The sequence below is a fragment of the Pseudorca crassidens genome, chromosome 1 (genome assembly GCF_039906515.1).
Source record: "Pseudorca crassidens isolate mPseCra1 chromosome 1, mPseCra1.hap1, whole genome shotgun sequence".
NCBI lineage: Eukaryota > Metazoa > Chordata > Mammalia > Artiodactyla > Delphinidae > Pseudorca > Pseudorca crassidens.
In genome coordinates, this window is record NC_090296.1 from 21837710 (window position 1) to 21865027 (window position 27318).

Genomic DNA, 27318 nt, shown 5'->3' on the forward strand with positions numbered 1-27318 from the left:
TCAATCTTGAAAATGCACAAATTTGTTCACTGCAATTTCTCACCAAGGTAAACACTGACATACTTCTTGCAACTCAAGGAAACTAAAGAAGTAATGTCTATAGTATATGGACATTGAAAAATATTACTGACTGAAATAGGGAAAAAGATAATTCTAGCATATGAAAGATTCATTTTACTAGAACCATTGAAACAGGGAAAGAGTTGCTCCAGTAAAAATATTCAAAAGAAAGGTTTAATGCCATATTCCTGAAACAAGTTTTCCTGTAATGAAAAGTGGTGAAGGTTAAGACAAATATTTAATAGGACACACTTCATAACAGTATGAAAAGAAGGATTTTGAACTATTTCATTTTATTCAACTTCAGCCTACCCCAGAAAGAATGACTTGAGCTCAGGCAAGACAGCTCTTGGCAGCTGAGACAAATCCAGTTGTAGCTAATGCCTTGAGGCTATCTGATGACTGAACTCCCTCTAGCTGGGCAGCCAGTCCTTTCTTGAAAAAAGAGAAATTCAGAACATCAGGCAGAAATGCAAGCCTAACTCTAAAGGCAGGGATAGGCAGATCTTTTCCTCTTGGGCCAATCTTGTAGGGGTAAGATTCCAATTTAAATAGTCCTCTGTGCTGAGTATTTTTCTCTTTGTCCCTCCAAACCCACTATCTACCCTCAGCACCTTCACCTGTGCCCTCAAAATCTGACTTTTACTGACTGTATCAATGGGCTTTCCCACCCTTTGGTTTGCTGTCAGGTTCAGTCAATAAGAATCACCTGCAGAAGATCAAAGGGCAAGATGAGAGGAAGGTCAGAGTATTTATTCCCCTGACTCAATGCTGCCAGGCAGTAGGTTGGCAATATTCCCCCAACAGACGTCACCACTTCTACTGTTGACCCTTCCTTACAGCTACAGATCTCCCTCCAGGTATCAGTAATGGCTCTTTCTGCCTAACCCTTCAGTTTACAGATGTGATGGCTTGTTATTTCTACACTAGGGAGGTACCTCACCATTCCATATTGCCTTCCTTTAGCCTTACCTATGCCTATCCAATAATTCCCTTTACTAGGCTGTCCTCAATTACACCAACTCTTCCTATTAAGACCTTGGCTAATTCACTGTAATTTGAAGTCTCTCCATGTATACCCCTCAAAAGTAATAAAGAGATCAACTATAACAAATGGGGGGGGGGTGGAAATAGGAGAAAAAATTCTTAGGGCACAATTAATAAGGTTGACATTGATGAGAAGCAATGAGTCTTGACATTGCCAGGGAAGCTCCTTTCAATTGTGTGCCTCAGTTAACACCCTCTTTTGATTCTTTGGAGGATTTAAAAACAGTAATTGATATGCCCAGAAAGCACTTAGCCAGGAAGCTTTCCAAGAGGCCAGAGCCTCTTGTTCATGAGCCTGAGGAATTAGTAAACACAGTTTATGGCCAATAAAACCCCACACACAGCTTGGGCAAATAATAAGGTGAAAGCAGTTTCTTACTAAAGTTCTGATTAGGTTTATCACATCTAATCATAACAGTCTCACCAGGGAGAAAAGTAAGCAAGTCTTCATTATGCACCACTACGTGCCAAAGGCAGAATTCTCTCAGGGAGAAAAAAGCCCACATAAGCAATAGCATATTTTGGAAATACACACCTTTGCCCAAAGAATTTGGCCCAAAGTGAAACTTGCCTGGTAAGCAATTACTTGACCAGTTAGCTGAGCTGGATTGACCACGAAGCTAATGAGCTAAAGCTTCAGGGTCCCTCACTTACACAAACTCCTTCCAAGGCTCTGAGAGGAACCCTAACCATATGTTCACATCATCAGTACGTTTGTACAATTTGCCAAAATGAGAATTTTAATTACAATTTATTGAGACTGTTATCTTTTTCTACTCTGCTGTCCCCAGCATTGGACCTCCAACTGTGTTGGGTGACATTGGGGTAGCTAGGGCCTAAGCAGCAGTTCAGTTGGAGATACATTAGTTTTGCTTTATGTGATATATGGTTCTGAGTAACTTTTGCATATAGTTATTGCAAGTCCTCCCCTAGTAGGAATGGCCTCCAGGAATATCCCCACTGTCCACTGTGTCAACACATGCTGGCTTGTTATTGCTACACTAAAGGGGTACATTGCAGGACACGTGCTGGACACAAAGGTGCCAGGCCAAAGTGTTACCATCATGTGAACATGGTGCCCAAGATTGGTAACATGAGGGGATTAGAGGAAAAACAAAGTTTGAAAGGTCTGGAGCTGGAAGTTAGTATGTGCAAAAATGTGAATAATTTTACACATCAGACATGTAAGATTATAAGTAGATTCAGTTCTCAAAGATGCATAATTAAAACAGAACTTTTCTCCCATCAAGAAAAGACTCAGTAATACACAAGACACAATTATGAACACCATACATGTCTTTTCTTTTTTGATTGGAATCATGTAAAATAAAAATTGAACAGAATTTCTAAGCTTAAAAGGGTACAAATCTGTAGCCATTCTACAGAGAAGTATATCTGTATTTGTATTATTATCAAAAATATAAACAAGTGTCAATCAATCTCTTTAGAGAAAAGACTGAATTATCTTTCTACTCTCTCAATAGAAAATGATATTACAAAATGCTATTATGTGAAGAAGCCATCAAAATGGCATGCAGGAAAAAAAGTTATGGAAAGCAAATGGCAGGCTGCTAAATAATGTAAAAATCATTATTTTTCTGTATTTTTTGTGATATTCATCACCTCTTTTAAAATGGCTACGATTTCTTTGTCCAGATAAATATTCACTTCTACATCTAATTGCAGATTCATGAATTTTGATTATTTTTCTTACAGAGGCCCCTGTATAAACTGTAGAAATTTCAAGACCATGAAACCTGGACTTCCCTGCCACTTGGCCTCAAATGCAGTAATGTACACATTCCAGGCTCAAGTGTTGTCTAACTCCATATACAGTTGTCCCTTGGTATTCACAGGGTATTGATTCCAGGACCCCCCTGCAGATACCAAACTCCACAGATGCTCAAGTCCCTTATATAAAATAGTATAGTATTTGCATACAACCTATGCACATACTAATTATTTATAATATCCAATAAATGTAAATATTATGTAAATAATTATAAATACAATTTAAATGCCATTTAAATAGTTGTTGGCACATTGCAAATTTGCTTTTTGGAACTTTCTGGAATTTATTTTTTCTCAAATGTTTTCAATCTAAGGTTGGTTGAATCTATGAATGCAGAACCCATGGCCTACTATACACAAAAGCAGATACTACCTAGGATGAAACATAAGGGGAAGTCTCGATGTTAGAAAGAATACATATCACAGATAGCATGATGGTTTCCATCTGCCCAGGAATGCAACTTAATCAATTGCCTTGAGAAGGTCTTCTAGAGATGGTAGAGTAGAAAGACCCTGAGTTCACTTCCTCTCATGGGCACACCAAAATTACAACTATTTACAGAACAACTATCAATGAAGAAGACCAGAATCTACCAGAAGAAATCTACTACTAAAGATATAAAGAAGGAGCCACAACAAGAAGGATAGGAGGGGTGGAGTCACGGTATAGTCAAGACCCATACCCCAAGTTGTGTAACCCATGAACAGGAGAATAATTACAATTATAATGGTTCTCCCCAAGGAGTGAGGGGTCTGAGCTCCACATCAGTCTCCCCAGCCTGGAGGTCCTGCACCAGAACGATGAGCCCCCAGAACACTTGGCTTGGAAGGCCAGCAGGACTTACTTTTGTGAGTCCCAGAGGGCTGTGGGAAACGAGACTCCACTCTTAAAGGATGCACACAAAACCTCACACACTCCAGGACCCAGGGAAAAAGCAGCAATTTGAAAGGATCCTGGGTTAGACCTACCTGCTGATCTTGGAGAGTTTCCCGGAGAGGCAGGAGGCAACTGGAGCTCACAATGGGGCCATAAAAACTGGAAGAGCCATTTTGGGGAGCTCCTTCTACCATGTGGACACTGGTACTGGCAAAAGCCATTCTAGAATCCTCCCTTAGCTTACCACCCTCAGAACCCAGCTCCACTGTCACCCACCAGCCTACAGGCACCAGTACTGGGATGTGTCAGGCCAATCAACTAACCTGTCAAGGACACGGCCCCACCAACCAGGAGACAAGCTGCCTTAAGACTGGCTTAGCCCACAGCCACCCCTGAACAAAGCCCTGCCTACCAGAGGGCCCAGAATGCAGGCCTATATACCAGTCTAATACAGGCATTAGACCTGGGACCCCCCAGAGCACTGCAGCCAGAGAACCCAGGACCTAGCTCTGCCTACCAGCAAGACTGCTCTAGCCTCAGGACCAGCCTCACCCACCAGCAGGAAGACAGCAGTACCAGGACAACTGCAACCTCATAGCCTGCCATGGCAGGACCCAGCCTACCCAATAGCTCTGAGACAGGCGGGGCCACAGCCTAAGCCCCAAATACCAGCAGGCCAATACAAGCTTCAGGACACCTGGCACCCCACAGCCAGCTGTGTCAGGAACTGGACCCACCCACCAGTTGTTCAGCACCAGCTCTTGGACCCTTAAGCCCTACAGCCCAACCGCAGGACCCAACTCTGTCCACCAGTGGGCTGGCACTAGCCCCAACACCTGACTTCACCCACAAGTGGGCAAGTCCCAGTCCTGGGATCCCCTGGACCCTAATTCCACCCACCAGTAAGCCAGCATTAAACCCGGGCCCCCCTGGGGTTATACAACCAGCCACCTCATGACCAGGCCCTGCCAACCAGTGGTGGGCAGACTCCACACAAGGCCAAGCCTGGCAACCAACAAAACCAGAGGCCAACTCAGACTGCCTATAGGAGTCAACCTGCCACAAGAGGAGGACCCACACAGAGGGTACCCCTAGAGCATAGAGCTTTGGTGACCAGAGGGGAGTGCATTGCTGGGACACATAGGACATCTCCTACAAAAGACTACTCCTCCAAGATCGGGAAATGCAACCACCCTACAAGATAACATAGAAATAAAAACAGCAAGTTAGGAAAAAAGTCAGCAGAGGAAGATGTCCAAATGAAGGAATACAATAAAACCCCAAAAGAAGAACTAAGTGAACTAGAGGTAGGTAATCTACCTGAGAAAAAGTTCAAGGTAATGAATTTAAAGATTATCAAAGAACCTGGGAGAAGAATGGATAAACAGAAGTTTTTACAACAAGTTAGAAAATATAAAGAACAACCAAACAGACATAAAGAATATAGTAACAGAAATGAAAAGTACACTAGAAGGGATCAATAATGGTCTAAATGATATAGAGGAACAGATCAACAAGGTGGAAGACAGAGTAGTGTAAATCACTGTAGATGAACAGAAAAAAGAAAGAAAAGAAATGAGGATAGTTTAAGAGACATCTAGGACAAAATCAATCATACTAATGGTTGCATTATGTAGGGGTCCCAGAAGGAGAAGACAGAGAAAAAGAGACAGAGAACATATTTGAACACATAATAGCTGAAAACTTCTCTAACCTGGGAAAGGAAACAGACATCCAAGTTCAGGAAGCACAGAGAGTGCCAAACAAGATGATGGCGGTCCAGTGGTTAGGACTCCATGCTTCCACTGCAGTGGGCACAGGTTCCATACATGGTTGGGAAACTAAGATCCCACATGCCACACAGGGCAGCCAAAAAAATAAAAAAGAATAAAAGAAAAAAAAATAACTCAAAGAGGGCCACACCAAGACACACTGTAATTAAAAACGGCAAAAATTAAGGATAAAGAGAGAATATTAAAAGCAGCAAGGGAAAACAAGTTACATACAAGGGAACTCCCAAAAGGCTATTATCTGACTTTTCAGCAGAAACTCTGCAGGCCAGGAAGGAGCAACACAATATATTTAAAGTGATGAAAGAGAAAAACCTACAACTAAGAATACTCTACTTGACAAGGCTCTCATTCAGTTCTTTTTTGTTTTTTTTTTTTGCGGTACGCGGGCCTCTCACTGCTGTGGCCTCTCCCGTTGCGGAGCACAGGCTCCGGATGTGCAGGCTCAGCGGCCATGGCTCACGGGCCCAGCCGCTCCGCGGCATGCGGGATCCTACCGGACCAGGGCACAAACTCATGTCCCCTGCATCGGCAGGCAGACTCTCAACCACTGCACCACCAGGGAAGCCCTCTCATTCAGTTTTGATGGCAAGATCAAGTTTTACATTCAAGCAAAAGCTAAAAGAGTTTGGCACCACCAAACCAGGTTAACAAGAAATGTAAAAAGGACTTCTCTAAGCAAAAAAGAAAAGGCCACAACTAGAAATGAAAATTATGAAAGGAAAAATCATTTTTGTGAATCAACCACATACAAAGCTAGTAGGAAAGATAAAAGACAAAAGTAGTAAAATCGTCTATACCCAAAAAGCAGTAAACAGATACATACATACACACACACACACACACACACACACACACACAAATAGATGTAAAATATGATGTCAAAAGCAGTGATTATGAGGGGAGGAGAGTAAAAATGCAGGGTTCTCAAAATGCGTTTGAAATTAAGTAATCAGCAACTTAAAATAATCATGTATATGTATATAGATTGTTATATACAAACCTCATGGTAACCACAAAACAAAACTCTATAATAGCTACACACATTAAAAAGAGAAAGGGATCCAAACATAACATTAAAGACAGTTACCAAATCACAAAGGAAGAGAACAATGGAAGAAGAAAGGAACAAAAAGAACTACAAAAACAACCACCAAACAATTTTTTAAATGGCAATAAGTACATCCATATCAATAATTACTTTAAATGTAAATGAATTAAATGCTCTAATCAAAAAACACAGAGTGGCTGAATGGATACAAAAATAAGATCCATATATATGCTGCCTGAAAGAGGTTCACTTCAGATTTAAAGGCCCACAGACTGAAACTGAGGGGATGGAAAAAGGAATACCATGCAAATGGAAATCAAAAGAAAACCAGGATAGCAATATTTATATCAGACAAAATAGATTTTAAAACAGACTGTTACAAGAGACAAAGAAGGACATTACATAATAATAAAGGGATCAATCCAAGAAGATGTAACAATTTTAAATATATATACACACAACATAGGACCACCTAAATACATATTATTAACATCATATTAATATAAGCAAATATTAACATACATGAAGGGGGAAATTAACAGTAACACAATAATAGTAGGGGACCTTAACACTCCATTTACATCAATGAACAGATAATCCAGACAGAAAATCAATAAAGAAACACTGGCCTTAAATGACACATTAGATCGGATGCACTTATTAAATACATAGAGAACATTCCATGCAAAAGCTACGGTATACACATTCTTCTCAAGTGCACTTGGAACACTCTCCACATCCTAGGTCACTAGACAAGGCTCATAAAATTTAAGAAAATTGAAATCATATCAAGAATCTTTTCCAATCATAATATTTTGAGACTAGAAATCAGTTACAAGTTAAAATGCAAAAAACACAAACACATAGAGGCTAAACAATACACCACTAAACAACCAATGGATCATTGAAGAAATCAAACAGGAAATCAAAAAATTACCTGGAGACAAATGAAAATGGAAACACACCAATGTAAAAATCTATGGGACACAGCAAAAGCAGTTCTAACAGGGAAATTTACAGCAATACATGTCACCTCAGGGAACAAAAAAAATCTCAGATAAACAACCTAAACTTACACCTAAAGCAACTAAAGAAAGAAGAACAAACAAAACCCAAAGTTAGTAGAAGGAAAGAAATCATAAAGATCAGAGAAGAAATAAATGAAATAGAGACTGAGAAAACAATAGAAAAGATCCATAAAACTAAAAGCTGGTTCTTTGAAAAGATAAACAAAATTGATAAACCTTTAGCCAGATTCACCAAGGAAAAATAAGGGGGGCAGGGAGCAGGCTCAAATCAATAAAGTCAGAAATGAAAAAAAAAAAAGAAGTTACAACCAACACCATGCAAATACAAAGGATCATAAGAGTCTACTATGAACAACTATATACCAATAAAATAGACAACACATAGGAAATAGACAAATTCTTAGAAATGTACAATATCCCAAGACTGAATCAGGAAGAAATAGAAAATATAAATACACCAATTACCACTAATGAAACTGAATCAGTAATTAAAAAAACAAAAAACAAAAAAACTTCCAACAAACAAAAGTCCTGGACCTGGTGCCTTCACAGATGAATTCTACCAAACATTTAGAGAAGACTTAACATGTAGCCTTCTGAAACTATTCCAAAAAATTTCCGAGGAAGGAACACTTTTGAACTCATTTTATGAGACCACCATCACCCTGATACCAAAACCAGACAAAGATATAACAAAAAAGGAAAATTTCAGGCCAATATCACTGATGAACATAGATGAGAAAATCATCAACAAAATATTAGCAAACTGAATCCAACAGTACATTAAAAGGATCAAACACCATGATCAAGTGGGATTTATCCCAGGGATGAAGGATGGTTCAATATCTGCAAATCAATCAATGTGGTATACCACATTAACAAATTGAGTAATAAAAACCACATGATCATCTCAATAAATGCAGTAAAAGCTTTTGCCAAACTCAACATCCATTTATGATGAAAACTCTCCAGAAAGTGGGTAAAGAGGGAATATACCTCAGTGTAATAAAGGCCATATATAAGCTCACAACTAACATCAAACTCAACAGTTAAATGCTGAAGACAGTTCCTCTAAGATCATGAATAAGACATGGATGCCCATTCTCGCCACTTTTATTCAATATAGTATTGAATAAGTCCTAGCCACAGCAATCAGACAAGAAAAAGAAATAAAAGTAATTCAAATTGTAAAGGAAGTAAAACAGCTACTGTTTGTAGATGACATGATACTATACATAGAAAACCCTAAAGACACCACAAAAAAATTACTAGAACTCATTAACGAATTCAGTTAAGTTGCAGCACACAAAATAATATACAGAAATCTGTTGCATTTCTATACATTAACAATGAACTATCAGAAAGAAAATTAAGGAAACAATCCCACTTATAACTGCATCAAAAAGAATAAAATACATAGGAATAAACTTACTTAAGGAGGTAAAATACCTCTACTCGGAAAACTATAAGATACTGATGAAAGAAATTGAAAAGAACACAAACAGATGAAAAGATATACTGGGCTCATGGACTGGAAGAATTAATATTGTTAAAATGACCATAGTACCCAAGGCAATTTACAGATTTGATGCAAGCACTATCAAATTAGCAACAGCATTTTTCACAGAACTAGAACAAATAATTTCAAAATTTGTATGGAAACACAAATGACCCTAAATAGCCAAAACAAACTTAAGAAAGAACAGAGCTGGAGAAATCATGCTCCCTAACTTCAGACTACGCTACAATGCTACAGTAATAAAAAAGTATGGTACTGACACAAAAACAGACACATAGATCAATAGATCAGAACAGAGAGCCCAGAAATAAAACCACATGCTCATAATCAATTAATCTATGAAAAAAGAGGCAAGAATATACAATGGAGAAAAGACAGTCTCTTCAATAAATGGTGCTGGGAAAACTGGACAGCCTCATGTCAAAGAATGAAATTAGAACATTTTCTCACACCACATACAGAAATAAATTCAAAATAGATTAAAGTCCTAAATATAAGACCAGAAACCATAACACACCTAGAAAAAAATTAGGCAGAACACTCTTTGCCATAAATTGTAGCAATATTTTTTTGGATCTGTCTCCTAAGGCAAAGGAAACAAAAGCAAAAATAAATGAGACCTAATTAAACTTAAAAGCTTTTGCACAGCAAAGGAAACAATTGACAAAATGAAAAGACAACTTATGGGATGGGAGAAAATATTTGCAAATGATGTGACAAATTAGGGGCTAATATCCAAAATATATAAACTCAAGTCAAAAAAAACAAACAACCCAACCAAAAAATGGGCAGAAGACCTGAATAGATATTTTTCCAAAGAAGACATACAGATGGCCAACAGGCACATGAAAAGATGTTCAACATTACTAATCATCAGAAAAATGCAAATCAAAACAACAAGAAGCTATCACCTCATACCTACCAGAATGATTATTATGAAAAAGACCACAAATAACAAATGATGGCAAAGATGTGGAGAAAAGGGAACCCTTGTACACTGTTGGTGGGAATGTAAACTGGTATAGCCACTGTGGAAAATATTATGAAGGTTTCTTTAAAAACTATAAACAGAACTACCATATGATCCAGCGATTCCACTCTTGAGTATACATCAGAAAAAAATAAAAACACTAATTTGAAAAGATACATGCACCCCAAGTTCATAGCATCATTATTTATAATTGCCAAGATATGGAAGCAACCTAAGTGTCCATCAACAGATGACTGGATATAAAAGAAGTGGTATATACAAATGGAATACTACTCAGCCATAAAAAAGAATTAAATTTTTCCATTTGCAAAATGTGGATGGACTTGGAAAGTATTATGCTTAGTGAAGTAAGTCAGAGAATAGCAAATACTGTATGTTATTGCTCATATGTGGAATCTATATATAACATAAAAGAAACAGATTCACAGATATAGAGAACAAACTAGTAGTTACCAGTGGGGTAGGGAAGGGAGGAGGGGCAACATAGGGATAGGGGATTAAGAGGTACAAACTATTATGTATAAAAGAAATAAGCTACAAGTATACATCATGAAGCACAGGGAATATAGTCAATATTTTATAACTATAAATGGAGTATAATCTATAAAAATTTTGACTCACTATATTGTACACCTATAACTAATATATTATATATCAACTATGCCTCAATAAAAAATAATAAATTTTAAAAATCTTAGAGTTAAAAAAAAAAGTAGGTCATCTAGTGTTCACTGTCATCTAGCAAGGAGCTATTAACACTGGACTTCACAAAACTGCTTTCTAGTTCTATCTTTGTCCATAACGTCTTCTAACTAGAAAGAAGTCAGATGATTTCTCTGTGCCTTATTTTCTTCATGCTGAAAATAGGTTGCCCTCTGGGCAAACTCTTCCTTACTATCTATACAAAATGGCTCAATCTCATTCCCACCTTCACCGCACTTACTGAGCCTTCCCAGAGAGCCCTCCACCTCATGGGCCTCTATCCCTCCAAATTTCTACTGCACTGTGTTCTTGACTGTCCCACTTACATGTCACTCCCTGCACCTGGAGTCCTCTCTCCTCCCCACTCCTGTCTTACTTCATTCATTTAAAAAACACTTAGATAGGGATATTTTATGCAGCAGGATTTTACTAAATATTTTGGTAATGGAGGGAGATTACAGCACAGAGCTCAATAAAATATCATTTGGAATAAACATCACACATCACACTCTGCCTCAAAATTCATCAAACACGTCTTTCCCAGAAAATATTTCACCTAAGGCCGTAAGCCCCAAGCTTCCTCTTGCTGACGTTATTCTCTCAAGAACCTTTAAGTTTGTTAAATCCTTTCTTAATCCAATTGACAAGTGCAAAATTGTTTTCTTTATTGTATAGATCATATTTAATCATTTTTGACTAAATGTATCCAAAATAGAAAATGTCCTGGGGTGGTGATATGGCTATATTTCATATGGAAATAGGTCTATTCAGGCATTTAAAACAAAACAAACAAAAAAAAAAGAGGTCAATTCTCTCTCGAAGAATTCATTCTGGTTTCTTCCTTGGCTAACCAACTCAAACTACATGCAGCTTTTGAGAGTAGAAATTTATCTCCAAATTTTCAAGTATTAGAAAACTCACAAGAATAAAATGGAAAACTATTGTGAAAACTTTTTAAAAGTTAAAGTTGTATACTAAGTGAGATGTTATGAAGTATGCATACATAGAATAACACTCATTTATTACATGATTGCTAGTGGAATTGTTATTGCCACTTCAGAGTTACCATTTTGAATTTCTCTTTTTCCTGCCATTAAATCAAGTCCTGTTCCAGAAATATGCAGCAGATTAGGTAGTAACACAAGGAATCAGAGAGATAAGACAAATGTATACAGCTATTCAGACCACTTTATAGGTCACTGTTAGAAAAACCCAGCTGTATTACCTACTGTCCCAGGAAGGGCTGCATCCATTCTTCCATGAAGGTAAAAAGTCCCACTCACATGTATCAATTGGCTTATCCAGGCCTCCAATTCCTGTACATGAAATAGGGCCAAGAGATGAGAGAAAGAAATTATGTCCTCCTTAAACACAGAACTTTCTTCTAGATAAAAGAATTACAGAATTATAGGAGACCTTAGAGATCATTTATTCTACTAGTTCTATTTTAAAGATAAGGAAAACTGAGACCCAAAGAACCTAAATGGCAGATGCAGGATCATACTAATATTTGAGGCCAAGCTGGGCACCCATCCATCTCTCCTGACCCAGGCCATTCTCATCTCTGAAACATGATCTACTTACTTAAGTGTGGGATGCTAAGAAGATTTATCTTTAGGTTTTAGCTATTCAGAATACGGACTCCACGGAGCATGTACCAATGACACAGCAATTCAATATATCAGTTCTATGTTTAGTCACAACAACAACCTACTAGTTTTTAAAAAATTTTTTATACTTATATTCATTCAATGCTTGACTTGTTAATATTCCTTTTTCTTTTTCCTTTCAGAAATAAAATGTTGATTTATCACTGAATACTCAATGCTATCAGCATTTAATTGTGTAAAGGTTAACTGTGAAGCTAGGTGGGAGTTTTAACAAAGGGATCAATCCCTTTATTACAGGAGTAATGAGTTTCCCACGGTTCACTGGCATACCATACCTCCTTGCCTTCCCAATGCTAGGTTAAACCCTCCGCTGCCTATCTAGGTGTTAATCACTTGTCCCTAACAGCTGATCAAGGGCATTAAAAAAGAAAAAAAAAACAGAAGAGAGAATAGGAAATAGATAAAGAATAATGACCTAATTGTGTTGGCACTACAATAATACATCTCAAAGTCTGAATTTCTGAGGAACTATATTAGTCAAGGTCTCTTTATTGCAAATGACAGAAACTCACTTGCAGGTTAGGCAAAACAGGGAAATTACCGGAATGAGAATGAAATGTCATATAAGAGCCAGAAGAAAAGGGAGTGCAGCTGAACCGCAAGGACAACCGGAATTACCATCAATTCTCTCATCTCTGAGTCTTTGTGCATTTTTATTTCATTCTCAGAAACTAACTTAAACCACAGTGGGAAGCATGACTGATAGCAATTCCCCTTCCTTATACCCCTAGCACTCAGAGGATGTCCAAGCTTTGCAAGTCCCCAAGGAAGAACACAACTGGCCCAACTTGAGTAGGTATTCATTTCTAGACAACTTGCTTATGGTCAGGCAGACGGGACCTCACCAGGTAAAAATTTCACAACTGAATAAAGGAAGTGCTGCTTCCAATGGAAAGGAGAAGTGCTTGGCAGATTAAAAATTAAAAATAATTTAATATTCGCTAACAATATTTTCAATTAGGAAAGCTATGAGTATTTCACTAGACACAGCAGCATTACAAGTAGTGCTGGTCTCTGTTTCCAAATTTAATAGCTCTGACCTTGTGCCAGTGCTGTAATCCACTAAGCTACCTTGACCTCGGTAATGAATTCATAAAATGGCAATAAATATTTTAAATTCCTGAAGGCAGAGACTAGAGCAGGCATGTGGCAGCCACGAGCACGAGCCTCAAAGACTTCCTTCATGGGACATGCACTTGACCTAGGGCCTCACCTGCTATGTTTTAAAATTCATTGCCTGATTTGTGCCAAGGCTGCTCCAAGACAATGACTGAGAAGGAGGTGGGGTGGAAGACTGTACAGGAAAGACCCATTCCTGGGAGACATGGTTCTCTATTGTCATCCAACCTTGGCTCAGTCTCCCCAGCAGCCTCGCTGCATCTTTCTCCGACTGCATGGCAGTCTACAATGCTTCAATTCAAAGTTCTCACCTTCTCTCGGTCACTTGGGATCAGACTTGCATTATGGTCAGATGGATCTCCCAGGTTTTTTTTTTTTTAACTCCCTCCCTATTTCCTTTTACCCATGCGTTTCCCCTAATAAAATCTTTGCATGTTTAGTCTTATCTTCACACCTGCTTCTCAGAGGACCTGGACTAATACAAAACGGTATCAAGTTTCCTTCATGATCTATGAGACAATTTTATGCTTGTCAGCTATGATAATAGTTTCCATGAAGGACTGAATCAACTGGGAATGTTTTTAAGTACTGATTGCATTTACCCCTCCTACACCTGCTGAAATAAAGTCTCCCAAGCTTATACCTAGAATTCTATATTTTATAATAATATAGGGTCTTGTGCTCAGCGTGGTAGTCAGAGCTCTTCAATATTTCCTCTTGCCCTCCCACCATTCAGGACACTCAACAGGACTGAACTCCTTGTCTCTCTCACTGTCAGGGGAGGGAACTTATGACTAATGTTGGCCAATCAGCTTTGAGAGGAAATGACATATTATTTCCAGGCCAAAGTATCAATATTTAATTACCAGTTTGAGAACCTCCAGATTAGTACTACCCCAAGTGTGGACTGCAAACTGGTCCTCTTTCCCAGTCCATGATAAGATAATGGAAATAAACATTTAGAAACTTTAATAGTAATTTAACATTGCTGCAACATTTAAATGTGTGATCAATAATTTATCTTTATTATATTTTATAAAATTAGTCCATGACAGATTAGAAATAAAATAGATAAATAAAAATTGGGAACTGTGAACCAAGATGGCGGAGTAGAAGGACATGCTCTCACTTCCTCTTGTGAGAACACCAGAATCACAACTAGCTGCTGGACAATCATCAACAGGAAGACACTGAAACTCACCAAAAAAGATACCCCACATCCAAAGACAAATGAGAAGCCACAATGAGATGGTAGGAGGTGCGCAGTCACAGCAAAATCAAATCCCATAACTGCTGGGTGGGTGACTCACAGACTGGAGAACACTTATACCACAGAAGTCCACCCACTGGAGTGAAGGGTCTGAGCCTCACGTCAGGCTTCCCAACGTGGAGGTCTAGCAACGGGAGGAGGAATTCCTAGAGAATCAGACTTTGAAGGCTAGTGGGATTTGATTGCAGGACTTCGACAGGACTGGGGGAAACAAAGACTCCACTCTTGGAGGGCACACACAAAGTAGTGTGCACATCGGGATCCAGGGGAAGGAGCAGTGAACCCAGGGGAGACTGAACCAGACCTACCTGCTAGTGTTGGAGAGTGTTCTGCAGAGGCAGTGGCGGGGGGGGGGGGGGGTGTGTGGCTCACCATGGGGATGAGGACACTGGCAGCAGAGTTCTGGGAAGTACTCCTTGGTGTAAGCCCTCCCAGAGTTTGCCATCAGCCCCACCAAAGAGCCCAGGTAGGCTCCACTGTTGGGCTACCACAGGCCAAACAACCAACAGGGAGGGAACCCAGCCCCACCCATCAGCAGTCAAGCGGATTGAAGTTTTACTGAGCTCTGCCCACCAGAGCAACACCCAGCTCTACCCACAACCAGTCCCTCCCATCAGGAAACCTGCACAAGCCTCTGAGATAGCCTCATCCACCAGAGGGCAGACAGCAGAAGCAAGAAGAACTAGAATCCTGCAGCCTCTGAAACAAAACCACATTCACAGAAAGATAAACAAGATGAAAAGGCACAGGGCTATGCACCAGATGAAGGAACAAGATAAAACCTCAGAAAAACATCTAAATGAAGTGGACATAAGCAACCTTACAGAAAAAGAATTCAGAATAATGATAGTGAAGATGATCCAGGACCTCAGAAAAACAATGGAGGCAAAGATCGAGAGGATGCAAGAAATGTTTAACAAAGACCTAGAAGAATTAAAGAACAAACAAACAGAGATGAACAATACAATAACTGAAATGAAAACTACACTAGAAGGAATCAATAGCAAAATAACTGAGGCAGAAGAACGGATAAGTGACCTGGAAGACAGAATAGTGGAATTCACTGCTGCAGAATGGAATAAAGAAAAAAGAATGAAAAGAAATGAAGACAGCCTAAGAGACCTCTGGGACAACATTAAACACAACAACATTCACATTATAGGGGTCCCAGAAGGGGAAGAGAGAGAGAAAGGACCCGAGAAAATATTTGAAGAGATTATAGTCGAAAAATTCCGTAACATGGGAAAGGAAATACCCACCCAAGTTCAGGAAGCATAGTGAGTCCTATACAGGATAAACCCAAGGAGAAACACTACGAGACACGTAGTAATCAAATAGGCAAAAATTAAAGAAAAAGAAAAATTACTGAAAGCAGCAAGGGAAGAATGACAAATAACATACAAGGGAACACCCATAAGGTTAACAGCTGATTTCTCAGCAGAAACGCTACAAGCCAGAAGGGAGTGGCATGATATACTTAAAGTGATGAAAGGGAAGAACCTACAGTCAAGATTACTGTACTAGCAAGGATCTCATTCAGATTCAATGGAGAAATCAAAAGCTTTACAGACAAGCAAAAGCTAAGAGAATTCAGCAACACCAAACCAGCTCGACAACAAACTTCTCTAACTTCTCTAACTGGGAAACACAAGAGAAAAAAAGTACCTAAAAAACAAACCCAAAACAATTAAGAAAATGGTATTAGGAACATACATCTCGATAATTACCTTAAACGTGAATGGAGTAAATGCTCCAACCAAAAGACACAGGCTTGCTGAATGGAGACAAAAACAAGACCCATATATATGCTGTCTACAAGAAACCCACTTCAGACCTAGGGACACATACAAAGTGAAAGTGAGGGGACGGAAAAAGATATTCCATGAAAATGGAAATTGAGAGAAAGCTGGAGTAGCAATACTCGTATCAGATAAAGTAGACTTTAAAATAAAGAATGTTACAAGAGACAAGGAAGGACACTACATAATGATCAAGGGATCAATCCAAGAACAAGATATAACAATTATAAATATATATACACCCAACAAAGGAGAACCTCAATACATAAGGCAACTGCTAACAGCTATAACACAGGAAATCGACAGTAACACAATAATAGTGGGGGACTTTAACACCTCACTTACACCAATGGACAGATCATCCAAAATGAAAATAAATAAGGAAACAGAAGTTTTAAATGACACAACAGACCAGATAGATTTAGTTGATATTTATAGGACATTCCATCCAAAAACAGCAGATTACACTTTTTCCTCAAGTGCACACGGAACATTCTCCAGGACAGATCACATCTTGGGTCACAAATCAAGCCTCAGTAAATTTAAGATAATTGAAATCATATCAAGCATCTTTTCTGACCACAAGGCTATGAGATTAGAAATGAATTACAGGGGAAGAAAAGTTAAAAAAACAAACACATGGAGTCTAAACACTACATTACTAAATAACAAAGAGATCACTGAAGAAATCAAAGAGGAAATCAAAAAATACGTAGAGACAAATGACAATGAAAACACGACAATCCGAAACCTATGGGATACAGCAAAAGCAGTTCTAAGAGGGAAGTTTATAGCTATACAAGCCTACCTCAAGAAAGAAGAAAAATCTCAAATAAATAATCTAACCTTACACCTAAAGGAACTAGAGAAAGAAGAACAAACAAAACCCAAAGTTAGCAGAAGGAAAGAAATCATAATGATCAGAGCAGAAATAACTGAAATACAAACAAAGAAAACAATGGCAAAGATCAATAAAACTAAAAGTTTGTTCTTTGCGAAGATAAACAAAATTGATAAACCATTAGCCAGACTCAAGAAAAAGAGGGAGAGGCCTCAAATCAATAAAATTAGAAATGAAAAATAAGTTACAAGAGACACCGCAGAAATACAAAGCATCCTAAGAGACTACTACAGGCAACTCTATGCCAATAAAATGGACAATCTGGCAGAAATGGACAAATTCTTAGAAAGGTATAAACTTCCTAGACTGAACCAGAAAGAAACAGAAAATATGAACAGACCAATCACAAGTAATTAAATTGAAACTGTGATTAAAAACCGTCCAACAAACAAAAGTCCAGGACCAGATGGCTTCACAGGTGAATTCTATCAAACATTTAGAGAAGAACTAACACCCATCCTTCTCAAACTCTTCCAAAAGATTCAGGTGGAAGGAACACTCCCAAACTCATTCTACGAGGTCACCATCATCCTGATACCAAAACCAGACAAAGATACTACAAAAAAAGAGAATTACAGACCAATATCACTGATGAATATAGATGCAAAATCCTCAACAAAATACTAGCAAACAGAATCCAACAACACATTAAAAGGATCATACACCATGATCAAGTGGGATTTATCCCAGGGATGCAAGGATTCTTCAATATATGCAAATCAATCAATGTGATACACCATATTAACAAATTGAAGAATAAAAACCATATGATCATCTCAATAGATGCAGAAAAAGCTTTTCACAAAATTCAACACCCATTTATCATAAAAACTCTCCAAAAAGTGGGCATAGAGCGAACCTACGTTAACATAATAAAGGCCATATATGACAAACCCACAGCAAACATCATTCTCAATGGTAAAAAACTGAAAGCGTTTTCTCTAAGATCAGGAACAAGACAAGGATATCCACTCTCATCTCTATTATTCAACATAGTTTTGGAAGTCCTAGCCTCAGCAATCAGAGAAGAAAAAGAAATAAAAGGAATATAAATTGGAAAAGAAGAAGTAAAACTGTCACTGTTTGCAGATGACATGACACTATACATAGAGAATCCTAAAGATGCCACCAGAAAACTCCTACAGCTAATCAATGAATTTGGTAAAGTTGCAGCATACAATATTAATGCACAGAAATCTCTTGCATTCCTATACACTAATGATGAAAAATTTGAAAAAGAAATTAAGGAAACACACCCATTTACCATTGCAACAAAAAGAATAAAGGACCTAGGAATAAACCTACCTAGGGAGACAAAAGACCTGTATGCAGAAAACTATAAGACACTGACGAAAGAAATTAAAGACGATACCAACAGATGGAGAGATATACCATATTCTTGGTTTGGAAGAATCAATATTGTGAAAATGATTATACTACCCAAAGTAATCTACAGATTCAATGCAATCCCTATCAAATTACCAATGGCATTTTTCCCAGAACTAGAAGAAGTAGTCTTAAAATTTGTATGGAGACACAAAAGACCCCAACTAGCCAAAGCAGTCTTGAGGGGAAAAAAAAACAGAGCTGGAGGAATCAGATTTCCTAACTTCAGACTATACTACAAAGCTACAGTAATCAAGACAATATGGTACTGGCCCAAAAACATTAACAAAGATCAATGGAACAAGATAGAAAGCCCAGAGTAAACCCACTAATCTTTGGTCAACTAATCTATGACAAAGGAGGCAAGGATATACAATGGAGAAAAGACAGTCTCTTCAGTAAGTGGTGCTGGGAAAACTGGAGAGCTACATGTAAAAGAATGAAATTAGAACACTCCCTAACACCATACACAAAAATAAACTCAAAATGGATTCAAGATCTAAATGTAAGACTGGACACTATAAAACTCTTAGAGTAAAACATAGGAAGAACACTCTTTGACATAAATCACAGCAAGATCTTTTTTGATCCACCTCCTAGAGTAATGGAAATAAAAACAAAAATAAACGAATGGGACCTAATGAAACTTCAAAGCTTTTGCACAGCAAAGGAAACCATAAACAAGACAAAAAGACAACCCTCAAAATAGGAGAAAATATTTGCAAACGAATCAACGGACAAAGGATTAATCTCCAAAATATATAAACAGCTCATGCATCTCGATATTATAAGAACAATCAACCCAATCCAAAAATGGGCAGAAGACCTAAACAGACATTTCTCCAAAGGAGACATACAGATGGCCAAGAAGCACATGAAAAGCTGCTCAACATCACTAATCATTAGAGAAATGCAAATCAAAAGTACAATGAGGTATCACCTCACACCAGTTAGAATGGGCATGATCAGAAAATCTACAAACGACAAATGTTGGAGAGGGTGTGGAGAAAAGGGAACCCTCTTGCACTGTTGGTGGGAATGTAAACTAATACAGCCACTATGGAGAACAGTATGGAGGTTCCTTAAAAAACGAAAAATAGAATTAGCATATGATCCAGCAATCCCACTACTGGGCATATACTCAGAAAAAAACATAATTCAAAAAGACACATGCACCCCAATGTTCATTGCAGCACTATTTATAATAGCCAGGTCATGGAAGTAACCTAAATGCCCATCGACAGACAAATGGATAAAGAAGATGTGGTATGTATATACAATGGAATATTACTCAGCCATAAAAAGGTATGAAATTGGGTCATTTGTTGAGACGTGGATGGATCTACAGACTTGTCATACAGAGTGAAGTAAGTCAGAAAGAGAAAAACACCATATATTAACGCATATACATGGAACCTAGAAAAATGGTACAGATGAACCGGTTTGCAGGGCAGAAATTGAGACACACATGTACAGAACAAACGTATGGACACCAATGGGGGAAAGCAGCGGGGGGCTGGGGGGGGTGGTGTGATGAATTGGGCGATTGGGATTGACAGGTATACACTGATGTATACAAAATTGATGACTAATAACAATCTACTGTATAAAAAGAAAATGTGATCAAACGTATTCTATTGGAGAGAATCAAAAATAGACCATGTTTACTGTCTAAATTATATAATTTAATGATTAAAAAAATAAAAACATTAAAAAAAATGGGCTTCCACCACAGATAGAGAAGTACTGCTTTAGAATTTTCATTTTCCTCTGGCACCATGAAAGACAATGTTCAGGACATCGGCCATTCTAGTAACTTGGATCCAAGAGCAACTAATGAGTCCTACCCATCCTTGCCTTCAGCTATTGATGAGATGTAACTTGAATGAGAAATTTTTGTTGGGTTAAGCCACTAAGATTTGAGAGTTGTTTGTTATTACAGCAAAATTTAGCTCATTTCAACTGATATAAACACCATAGATTTAGGACTAACTGCACAAGATGAAAGAAGAAAATCTACTTGATATAGTTACAGGTCAAATAAATCCAATGTCTCATGAGAGGGGCAAAGAATGATAGAATTTAGAATTGGAACTGATCAATGAAGAAATTTCCTCTTTAGAGAGACACACAAGATTTCCCTTAACATTTCCAGTAAGGGAAGTTAATCTTAACGCATTCCTTATTCCAACTGGGGGTAAATTGTTGATAAACATTAAGTGTCAAACACCATGCTAAGCACTTTATATGGATTATTATATTTAAATCTAATGCAAACTCATGAGGTGGGTCCTCTAACGTCATTTTTACTAATAAAGAAAATGAGCTTTAGAAGGTTTAAGTAACTTGTCCAAGGTCACAAGGCTAGTAATTACAGAGTCTGATTCACTTTCATGTAACTGTACCCAATAACCAGTACGCTATTGACGCTTATACAGAGCTAAAATATGCCTCTTTGTCTCTTCCATCTACTGGAGCTAATTATTTTGAATGGAAAGATAGATTAAATTAAATCCTTCTCAGTGTGATAGGCATCCAAATATATCAGAAAAATAAAAGGGAGAGAGAAAAAAACTAATAAACACTGTGTACCTACCGTAAGTATTGTAACGTTTAATCCTCATAGCATAACTTTGTTTTACAGATAAGAAAATAATGCTCATAAATTTAAATAATTCTTCTATGACTAAAATCATAAGTGGTAGGATTAGGATTCAACTACATGTTTTTTTTCACTTCACTATATAGCCTGATTATGGACACAATAATTATTCTAAGAGTTCATCTTTCCCAGTAATTAATTATTCATTCATTCTTTTTTTACTTAGAGTAAAAGCCAGTGCTTACTTTAGCCCATAATGTCCTGCATCTTCTGGCCCCTTGCCAATGTTATTCTGAGCTCACTTCTACCTACTCTCTCCCTTATTCACTAAACTTCAGCCATTTCAGATATTCCAGATATAATTATATTATTGCATAATAAACCATCCCAAGTCTTAGTGGTATAAAACAATATCTATGTAATATGTTCATGAATTCTGGTCAGAAACATGTCCAGAGCACAGTAGGAATGACTTGTCTTTGCTACACAATGTCTGAAGCCTCAGGTGGGAAGACTGCAAGGGTCAGGTAAGGGCTGGAGAGGGGATGATTTGATGGCCAGTGGCTAGAATCACCTGAAGGCTCACTCACTTACACGTCTAGTGGTTGATGCAGACTGCTGGGTTGGACTTAACTGGGGCTATTGGTAGAAAACCATATGTGGTCTTTCCATGTGGCCTGGACTTTCTCACAACATGGTGGCTGGGCTTCAAGGGTGAGTGTCCCAACAGAATAAAGCTCAAGTGCATATTTATGACCTAGCCTTAGAAGCCAAATAGCATCATTTCACCTCTATTCTCTTGTAATACATAGGTTCAATAAGAAAGAGAGCAGACTCACCACTCAATGGAAAGAATTTCAATATCACATTGTAAGAAGTGTGCATGAGCTGGATCTACTGTTGTGGCCATCACACTAGCTTTCTTGCTATTTCTTCACCCTGCCAGGCAAACTTCTGCCTTAGAGCCTGTGCTGATTCCTCCACCTGGAATGCACTTCCCCTAGGAAGCTGCTAGACTCTCTTGTGGTCTTCAAGGCTTTGCTCAAATCTTACCTTTTCTAAGAGACTTGCCCTGACCAATGACAAAGACTCTCTCCTTGACCAAACTTCATCCAGGCTCTCTGAGCCCTCTTCTTGACTAGGTCTTAATATGCATTTCTATTTGCACTGTTTTCAGTTTTCCAAAACTTACATTGTTGTCAAACAGTCTAATCAAAAACAGAGACAGAGAGGAGTGACTCAGCCAGGACACCCACTAAAATTCAAAAATCATTCACAATTTTTCCCCTATACCAACCGTAACTAATAGTCAAACTCCATTTGCTAGTTTAGGCCATTAAACCTGAGATAACTATTTTTCTATCTTCCAACCTTTAAGCCCAAGTCTGAACTTCCTCAGGCTAATAAAAGTCTACCATTAATTTCCTAAAAGAAAAGCGCTTTGTCAATCCCCAGTTTATTTTCTCTGCATAATTGTTTAAGTACCATTTTAGGCAGGCCTACCTGGCCTCTGGCAGTAGGAATGCCCAGGCAACCCTTGGAGGTAGCATAACACTTGAGTACCCTTGCCGAAACTTGATACAGCCTCTCTGTATCTGTCACCAGCAAAGCCCATTAACAATTCCCAGGAAATAAAAATAGAATCTGGGCAATAAAATAAAGTCCAACCTTTTTTTTTTTCCTTGGTGCTTAGTCTAGTTTCACTTGCTCATAGGGTGCAGCGTGCAGAGGCCTTGAACCCGGCTCTTCAGACCAGAGTTCCCAGTGCAAAACTGCTACACCTAACATTTCAGCTCAGGGACCGTTTGCAGAAGCACTGTAACTCAAGACGGTGTTGGCAGGCCGTGTGCAGAGACACTGGGCCCGGCACTGCGACCTAGAGCCTGAGCAGTGCCGCTGCGCCTGCCTTGTGTGAACTCCGCCCCCTTCCCTCCCCTGCTGCTGAGATCCCTATAAAGCAGCCCTGCCCACAACCTGTCAGGAAGGCATGTGCTCTAGAGCAGGAGCTGGGGCCTCTCCATTCTCTGATCAAAGATTGTTTTCTTTGCTTCTGAACCAAACTCAATCTCCTATTGACTCAAACACACCTGGCAGAAGGACCTTTGTTCAGGACCAACTCCAAGGGGTCGGAAACATGTCTTGTGTGTTCCCTGTCAAGGAGAGGAAATGTTATTTCACAGTTTAAAAATACATGTATCTAATTTGTGGAGAAAGAAAGTAAAAAAAGGAGAGAGAATGAGCGAGATGGTGGGGAAAATATAACTAAGAAAAACGGAAAGCCAAAAAACAGCCAGCAGAAATAACTGCTTATCTGGAACAATCCCATTTGCACCCCTCATTTACCTCCTTCTAATGATAATAATAATAGTAATAAAAAAGAAAGAACTATTTAAGAGCACAACCGCTCACAGTAGTTTCTGCTCTGTACAGGAACTACGAATTACTCTGCTGTGTGCACTTGGCCTTTGCTTTAACTCAATAACTTGTTAGGCTACTTTGGTGTTAAAGGGAGACTACCACATCACAGCTTCTAAGGAGACTATAAAACAAAGAGATAGTTAAACTGTCTAACGTAAGAAATGAACAAGAATCTAAGACTGTTAGAGAAAGGAAGGTAGGTGAGGAGGAAGTTGGAGAGAAAGAGCTGAGAAATCAGGGTGGCTGGAGTCTACAGAGAAATGTCAGCCCACAGGAAATCCCCAATGACAAGGAAGCCAGTTGGAGCTGTGATCATTTAAATGATTTGCATTGTTGGGATGTATATGTTCCTATCGCTTCTTGCATTCATAGAGCCACAGGTTGGTGATATCTCAGGGGCATGGAGTCACTGGGAACACATGTCACACAGTGTGACATCATGCCAAAAGTGAACAATACCACACTTTTTCTTTGAGGCAATCCACCCACCGAACTCACACAACAGAATCAGAAACTTCAAGTCAGCCTCAGTTTGAAAGAAACCCTAGAGCACACCCAAATGGAATATGAGTCAATTCCATTTCAGTCTCAAAGGACCGAGTAACCCTAGGGGACATCTAAGCAACAATGATTATAGCTAAGATTTGAGTGTGTAATGAAACATGGAATAAGCAGATAAGATTACTGTATTTCTCCAGTGGCAAATGATGCGTCGTTTAGAGCACACCTTTCTGCACCATGTGGTTCCCGGATTTTCATCACCTTTGAGCTATCTTTCAACTCCGTAAGTTGTGGAAAAGCACAATGCAACAAAAATGACTCTTGACTATGAATATGAAAATGAATTGACTGGTAAAAGGACAACTTTTTTCTCCAAGCCAGTTTTTGACAGTTTACAAATTAGTCTCATTATTTCTTATAAATAGCTGTTTTTTTAATCTTTTGAACCAGATATAATATCTGCCTGAACCCTGCATTAATAACGAGTTAAGTAAACTCTTTAACATATGTTCAATTTATATCCTGTGAAAATCATGATTTTACCTTTTTAAACTCCATTTTTAACAAAGGTGCTTATCATAAGCCAGACATTATGCTACATCTTTTACCTGTAGTACATGCATATATATCACCTTCCCAACAACTGGATTTGGATACTATTATCATCTTCGTTTTATAGATCAGGGTCAACAAATGATAGCCCAGTGGGCCAAATCTGGCCTGATGAATTCATCCTGCAGCCTGATTTTGTCACTAAGGTTTTGTTAGAACACAGCACGCCCATTAGTTTATGTATTGTCTTTACTGTCTTTGCCCCGCAACAGCAGAGCTAAATAGTTGCACCAGAGACCATGCGACCCACAAAGCCTATAATATTTATCTGTCCCTTTACAGAAAAGGTTTGTAGAACTCTGCAATAAATGAGAAAACAGGCTTTAAAATGTTATGAAAATTACTCAAATCCACACTGTTGGTGAATGGCACTGCCGAGGCTCTTAAGACTCCTTCCCTTTAAATTTCCTCAATGGTCAGTGCTCCTGGGCTTTTACTTGTCCCAAACCAGACCAACTCCTTTATGGCACAATTTTGGTGTCTTTACAGAAAGGTCTTTCCTGCCTCCATTTACATACTCATGCCTGGAATTTCTTTAGGAAGGAATCATCCTTTCATGTTGCAATAATAGATGAGGCAAAAATGAAAAATACTTCAGAAAAGAAAACAATTAAGTTAGGTTTGTGTGAAGGTGGTAATGACTGGGAACAGACCCCATTCTCTAAGTTGAAAAGAGGTCAAGTCATTTATTTGCATCTGGAGAGAAAAAAAAGGGGTGACGGGTCAAAGAGAGGTTGGCATAAAACAAAATTGAGGTTGCCTAAGGGGGAGTCAGGCCCCTGACTCAAATATACCTCCATGGTTTACTCTCCCTTCCCACCTCCAATCTGTTTTGCATTTTGTTGTCAAAAGCGGGGGTAAAAGATTGTTACAACAGTAACCTCTTATTAGCCTGGTTGAAAATGGTGGGAGCAACTGTTTTATCTAAAGCTGTTCTGTAAAGTGGCACTTAACAAGTTTCCCTTCGGAATACTGTCGTCCCTCTCTCCTTCCTTCCCCCATCTCTAGCTCCCTGCTCCCACAGGACCCCAATTAGTGTGTGCATGTGTGGTGGCAGGGGCAGGGCACATGGTTTCCCTTCAAAGGAACAAGTGCGCGTAACTGTAAAATAAGGGAGGTCTGCCCAGCCCTCGTGATTAATTATAATTTTTCAAAAACCCACAAAGAAGTGAAAGGGCCCAGGTGTCAATGGAAAGGCTAATCAGAATTCAGAAGGGCACTGAAAACCATATAAATGGGATTCACTGCCGAGGGTGAAGTGTTTGAGCAATTAATTCACTAGTAATTCAGCACAAGTTAGAGCAAGAGGGCTATAGTTTCTGGAATTTCCTTTCATTCCTTCCAAAAAGAGGAGAAAAAACTTTGCCAAAGAACAGTACCCTCTTGCCTCAACCAAGTCTTGAGGACACAGGCAAACCTCTTCCAACAAACCGAATTCTATCCACAGAGGAAAGCTAAGAAGAGTACTGGACTGCGTGGTGACCAGGAAGAACACTCATCACTCTGTACTTGACAACATCCTCTGAGAGAGATAAAGCTGATTCTCCTTGTTCTCCGTACCTATGTTCTATAGCCACTGCAAACGCTGAACTGGTAAATACTAAATGACTGCTCCTTGGGAAATCGAGGGGCAGGATCCTGCAAGTATTTTTCAAATGATCAATACATCACCTTGTTTTCTGTGTGTTTTTGTTTAAAGACACCTCATTTAACATATATTTGTATTCATTAACATTGGTCAGGGTCAACAGTGCTATAGCTCATGCCTGAATGAAGCTTAACTAACACACATATTTTCTCCATAAGGCACGTCACAGCCTTCTTGCACGTAAGAAAACTAGACAGCACTTCGGCATTACACTTGGGGGCCATTTTAAACAATAAAATCGCCAACAAAAAGCACAAAAGTGTGGAAAAACTAGCACTAAATAAGCCAGCAAAGGAACACTTGTTTACAGTATGAGAGCTGACACAAGAAGGCAGGGCACCACCTTGTTCCACCTCGGCGAGGAACACGTGTGTCAGGTAACTCAAATTTTTTGCCACGCCGCCCATGCACGTGTCTTTGAACAACTACAAGAACACCTTGAGTATTGATTCTGGGGTTACGTATAATTTAGCAAGTAGACAAATGTGCAAGTACAGAATCCATGAATAATGAGGATTAACTGTAACTATTTCCCT